The sequence below is a fragment of the Lutjanus erythropterus genome, chromosome 6, assembly GCF_056507025.1.
Source record: "Lutjanus erythropterus isolate fLutEry1 chromosome 6, fLutEry1.hap2, whole genome shotgun sequence".
In the NCBI taxonomy this organism is placed as follows: domain Eukaryota; kingdom Metazoa; phylum Chordata; class Actinopteri; order Lutjaniformes; family Lutjanidae; genus Lutjanus; species Lutjanus erythropterus.
Window position 1 is genome coordinate 21,147,270 of NC_139322.1, and position 6,732 is coordinate 21,154,001.

Below are 6,732 nucleotides of genomic sequence, written 5' to 3' on the forward strand. Positions count from 1 at the left end.
TAAGATGAAACATCGTCTCTCCACATGTCGGGCATGTGTCTGTGTGTGTGTGTGTGTGTGTGTGTATAAAAGTGAGAGATGGAAAGAGTGAGTTTTTTGTGTGTTTGCACGTGCATGTGTGTGTGTTGAGGGTGGTAAGACGCTGCTGAGGTTTGTTTTTGTCATGATTACACATGGTGGAATAACGCCTCAGGCAACCAGATGGAGTCTCTCTGTACACAATCAAGTTAGTCTCTGCAGTCCACCATTTATTCACAGTGTAAGTATGGACTCACAGCAGTCAAACTGACTATCAAGCAGCCCTTCTTTTAATAAATAAATCCAATTCTTGACAGGACACGCTTATCAGAATCATATTTTCACAAAAATAATTGGATGACTAGGAAGAGAAAACATAATAAACTGCTTGATGGGGATGTGTAAAGGGAAGTCCCTAACAACTTGTCCCAGCCACACATTATTAACGTCCAACTATAGAAAAGGATTGTTTTGCATAACAAAAAAAATCTGTATTAGAGTAATTTGAAATTGCTCAGTTGGCTGTCTTTTAGGATTTTCCTGATTAATCTCTACACAGGAAATTTACAAACCTCAGCATCTGTGGAAGGTCAGTATATGTACTTGTATCTCTGTTTGATGAGGGTCTTTGCATGAGGCTGTCAAATTCCCATCAACATTTTATTTATACCTATCCTTTCATTTATGTTAGACATGGGAAGCTGCAGTGAAGTGTTTGCTTGGCATTTCAAAAGCACATCAGACTTTTAATTGCACTTGGAGCATATTTCATAAACTGAGCCATAGCTGAGATAAAACCTGAAACAGAAGTTTTACTAAGCAAAGCTATCCAGGTAGTTTAACATGTAGCATAATCTATATAATAGACATATACTCCATGTACCAAACCTCAGGTCCAACCCACAGTAGCTTGGAACTTGAAGATGAATACAATGTTGAAAATTTTCAAGACATGTTGCACTGATTATGAATTTGATCCTTTTAAAGTCCCCTTTCAAACATTAAAGTAATAATTCAAAGATTTTAATAGATCTCTTTTAGGTCAATATCTATCACCGAATGAGCTAACTGAGGTGACTGATGGCCCACTGAGATACTCCAGAGGAAACAACAGAAAATGTCCAAAGTGTAGGATCACCACAAGTTAGAATGAAAAGAAAACACAGTGCAGCATATTTGTTGAAAAAAAAACTTAGCTTACCATGATAGCACTTCATCAATGCTGCAGCACCTCAGCAGAAAACGTCCGGTCCACAGAGTTGACCTGACACAACAAGTAATGTTAATGATACATTAACAATAAACAATAAAAAATGATGAGACCTGTCTTATCTTTTCTTGCGTATATTACTACTGCTCTTAAATAAAGCACCTTCATGGAAAAAATTGCAGAACACACAGTATTTCTTATCAGATACTCAACATAATAGTGTTGTACTTGACTGATTGCCAGAATAATCAATAGATTACTCAATTACTAAAATAATCGATAGATGTAGCCCTACTTGGGAGTACCTGCTATAGTCCAAGTCTGGCACAGCTTGTGACATCTGGGTTTCGTCTGGTCCATACAACACTTACCAGCACCATAAGTGAGCCATAAGTGCCAAAAGTGTCCCAAATCTGTCTGCTATCTGGAAAAGTCACAAGCGGTGTGATGCGTTTTCCATCACTACCAATGGCTGATCCACCAGAGAGGGTAGGCAACAGATTCACTCCTCAATTCATTTGTGGGTGCAGCGGCGTACTGCTTTTTACAGTCTCTGCTGGTGCTGCAAGTAAACAGTTAGTATGGCTGAACAAACAAAGAAAAGATCGATAACCACAGATGATGAAACATCAAAAACAACACTGACAGTGTTTGGATCTCTAGGACGTGATGTCCAAAAAACACACCTGCAATTACCACTTACCATCATAGGTGCCGCCAGAGAGAACGAAACATAGATCTTTGAGATTGTTACTTTCGACAAGGCTTGGTGTGAAATAAAAGCCCCCAAAGCTTCAGTGTATACAGATGAAAAGATACAAGTCACGAGTCCTTTGCACAATAAGTAGGAGGACTGGAGACATTATACTGTAACAAGTAACTTGTGAGGGATCATTGTTTGATATACAGTATGCTGTGATTATGTCTTGTACTGTGCAAGGGCCCCAGGAGATCATCACACAAACAAGTCACTCGCTCAATCCCTGGATGGATTTTGCCTATTATAACATCTCATGTTTGTTTGTTGCTGTGTATATCTAATACTGATGAAAATGCACTTTGCCTTTACGACTGCAGTCTAGAAACCAGCATCATCTTGCAACTCATAATGCACATTTTGTCATTTACGTGTAAGTGAAGGAGCCAGTGTTAAGGATAAAAAGACCCATAATCAGGTGAGTTAGCCTGTACAGCCACAGCAGCTTGCCAGTTATTCATATACCCCTGTAACACGAAGAGCACATTTACAGGAAAGCCTGTACTCAACCCTAATGCTGGGTATTCATGTGCTTGTTCTGCTTCATAAGTGTCACCTTGTAACAGACTATACAGGCTTCACCGCTCTTCTGTAAGAATACCGCCATTAATAAAGTGATAAGAGGCTCCATTAGTGAAGGCTGTGTTATGACAACAGGACAAAACAGCTGAACATATAGATGGCTGGTACAGAGCCTGATGTGTGCTTTAATATGGAGGAGCTCCAGTTTCACATGGGGGTGCTTAGTGTCCTCTATGAAGACAGACTGACACAAATAAACACACATCCACATGGAGCCCCGTGTGGACAAAACCTGAAGTGTTTCCAGCCACTAAATATAACATCAAAATCAATATTTTCTAAATAAAAATTTCCTCTGCTTCAGTTTTTAAGTGGCTAAAATAAGACTCACTGTAACTTTAGCTGGTGGCAGGCTGTAAGAACAACAACATAGAAATCTTCTCACTGATGGTCTTGTTTGCTAATGTATGTTTTAACTATATAGATATCACCATGAAAGTTCCCTTGTTGATATTCTACATTAAGGCAACTATGTTTTTGTATTACTAATTTTACAAATTTTTAAAAAAGTTTCCAACTTTTTTAAATATGCGAATAACACACTGTCAAATCAAATGTGCTAACTTCCATATATTTCCAGAATGGAAGTATAAACACTGGATTAAGCCAGGGTAAAAAAAAAGGTTTTTGTAGAGGTGGCATGAATCCACACTTTGGATTAATTTTCCATTTCTAATAAAACTGATTTCTTTGAATGGTTTATTATTTAGTCACCCATTTTCTGTATATAGTTTTTTGTGAATGTTTTTTGTTTTGTGAGTAGCATAAAGGGAACTACAACAAGATCTCGTTATACATAAAATGTGTCATGAAGTAAATTAAGCTTGTAAAAAAAATACAAAACAAAACAAAACAAAAAAAAAAGGCTACATAAACAATAAAACAAAAATACTCCTCATACAGTTGGACGAAACTAAAATCCCACATCTCACTGGTCAAATAACTCTTTGGGTGGCCAATTCAGTTTCAGGGGTGCCCAAATCCTCTAATCAAATCCTTTAACTTTTAAACTATATCCTACATACACATTTTATTGTATATACCGAGGGTCTGCAGCTCTGGAGCTGCATGCAGCTCTTTTGCCCTTCTCCAGTGGCTCTCCGTGACTTTGACAAAAAAAATGTTGTGGAAATGAATAACAATGAATTGCCGTAGGTCTTAAGTGATTCTTACATTCTGTAAAGTTGTGTAGCATATGCACCACATTTTAAAAAAAAGTTTTAACATTTCATCAACTAAAATGTGCATCATAGCCTACATTTATGCCTCTGCCTTTTCTTCTAAATTTTGACTGTGGCTAGTCTTGAGTCTCTGTAATGGTTGCTAAATCCAAAGAAAGGATAAGTTTCCTGGGAAAAGAGAGAATTTAAAAGTTGTGCCCCAAGACAGATTTTTTTTTAATTCTTTTTTTTATTCAAAAATGGCTTTCTTTGATCATAAAGGTTGCAGACGTCTGGTATATACTAAAGAGAAATAAAGAGACTACTACAAAGAACATCTGTGGTCACTGCAACCCTTAACAACATACTCACTACACACCCTAAACAGATCATTTAAAACCTGTAAGCCAAATACAACATGACACTAAAACAGACAAACTCAGTCTATGGAGCTTAAATTATGATCCTTGTGGTTTAAGAAGCTTGATCTAGGGCTTCATAAACCACAAGGGCTCAGACTGCTGCTCAGATGAGTGTTTCCTAAATTTTGTTCCAGCCACCATTTTCCAACAAGATGATTAACTTAAGAGTCACTGCTGACCTCTAGTGGTCTATAAGGGGAACTGAACAAGGTGCTTCACCAAAAGTGAAGAAAAAGAAGTGTGAAGTGCTGCACATAGTCCCCATGATAACAGGGCAAGAGATAATAAGGAGAGATGTGATGAAAAATCAAAGTTATGACATTAAAACCAGAGTGGGGAGAGGTAAGGAGAGTGAAAGGAGTAGATTAAAAAATACAACAAAAGAAAAGAGATGTAGGGGGAGACAGCCCGCCTTTGTACTCTAGTACAAAAGAGCAGACAAAGAAGCATGGACACCTGATCACCGAGGCCTTGGACTAGAGAGAGACAGCCCGCAGGAATAAAGAGGGAGACGGACGAGGGCATGAGGTGCATTTGAGTATATATGTGTGCGTCTGTGCGAGTGTGTGTGTGTGTTTTATCTGGGGAAGGGGTGAAAGCCAGGAAACAGGTCTCCATTGTGCACCACAGAGTAATGAGGGTGGTAATGAGGGTTTGGGTTTCCAGAGCTGCCCATTACAAGTACACCATGGCTGGACCCTACAGAGCCAGGGGACTGGGAGAACAGAGGAGGGGTGGTGGGTATCAATGAAGATAGGGGAGCTTGATCTAGATAGCAGCCAACAGCCGTCAGTCTCAAACTACCACACAGGGAGTAGAAGTGACACTGTGAAGTTGGCTAATACAAGATAACAGATGCTTATGAACTGATATATTTAATGGCCATATTCATTGTTTACATGTTAAATATTGATATTACCATATTTATGTAAAATCTGAAAATAAACATTTCCTGAAAATTATGCTGCCACTTGTTCATGTCTCTGTAGTTTTATTATTGACCACCTGGGGGAAGCAAACAACACTGATGTTACAGTCTTTCCCCATAAGCTCTGAAAATATGATGGTGAACCTTTTTCAGCAACATCATCATTATTAAGTAATTATGGATTATTTATTTATGTGTTCCCTACTCTCTAACACCAGTGTTAATCATTACCACTATACCCAACCTTTACCAAAACTCAGAGCTGGAAGAAGTATTCATATCTTTTACCAAAGTAAAAGTAGCAATATCACAATGTAAATGTACTCCATTACAAGTAAAAGGTATGCACTAAAAATGTACAAAAATCATCAACTGGATCAACTTTGCTTTTTTAATAGTGATGAATTAATGTGTGATCAGCCTGTGGCTCTTGCAGCTGTTTGCTCATTTTACCTACTTTATATACTGTTGTGTGGCTTACTTTAAAGGCTTAATAGGCTATATATAACACTTTCCTAAAAACACGTATAGACTCATATGAATATAATCTCTTTCAATCATCACATATGGCCCACTAGAAGTGTGTGATGGTATTTCTATCTTTGTTTCCTCAGAGTTAGAGCCTATCTGTGAAGAAATCATCACCACTTAAGAAATTGGAGAGAGGAAAGAAGCATGTTCACTGAAGAGGTAAATTTAACACTTAAATATATACATACATACATACATACATACAGACAGATAGATAGATAGATAGATAGATAGATAGATAGATAGATAGATAGAAACTGACTGTCTTTATTCTCATTGTGCAGGGGATGACATGGGGAACACAAGCGCAAATATGCCAGGGTAAAAGGAAACAAATAACAAATGAAAAGCTGAGACTGATGAATAGATAACAAATACAAAGACACACACACACCCACCCACCCACACACACACACACACACACACACACACACACACACACAAACATACACACATGCAAACACTGTGTGCATTTTGACAGTAGGACTGAGCAGTAACTTCCTCTTCCACTTCAATAGTTAAACAACCCCTATAATGCAAACAGTATATTTCGCCTAATCTGACAGGTTGAAAGGCCACGGTGGAAAAAAGCAACACGTTAATAGCTAGGTGAGGAGGGATTTACTGTAATACATGTGTACTTTCTGTATGTATACACAGTGAATTAGAGAGCTGTCATCTTTTTGAAACAAGTCTGTGGGCCGTCGGTCCTACAAGCTGGGATGTAATGGAAGATTCAACAGAAACACTGGTTAATCTGACCTTTGATGAAATCTGTCCAGCCACGTGAATTCTGCAGTGACTCTTTGATGGCTTTAAAGTCTCCCTCCTCCCTCTTCCCTCAAGGTGTACATCTTAGAGGGCTTTACCGTCACAGCTTTACAAGTGTTCGTCCAGAGACACAAATACCACCTGATTCATCTCCCTGTGTGGATCCATCAGAGCTGTAAAGCCTTGGATGTCACCTTGTCATCCCCCGACTTGGTTGTCTGACTGTGTAAACTCAGGAGACTGACACTGAGACTGGGGCAGAACGAACTAGCAAGTGGAATGTAAGCATTTGGGAAATGTGAGAACTTGTCTGCGACTTGCACTCTGTGTGCAGTCCAAAGCACCATTATGGT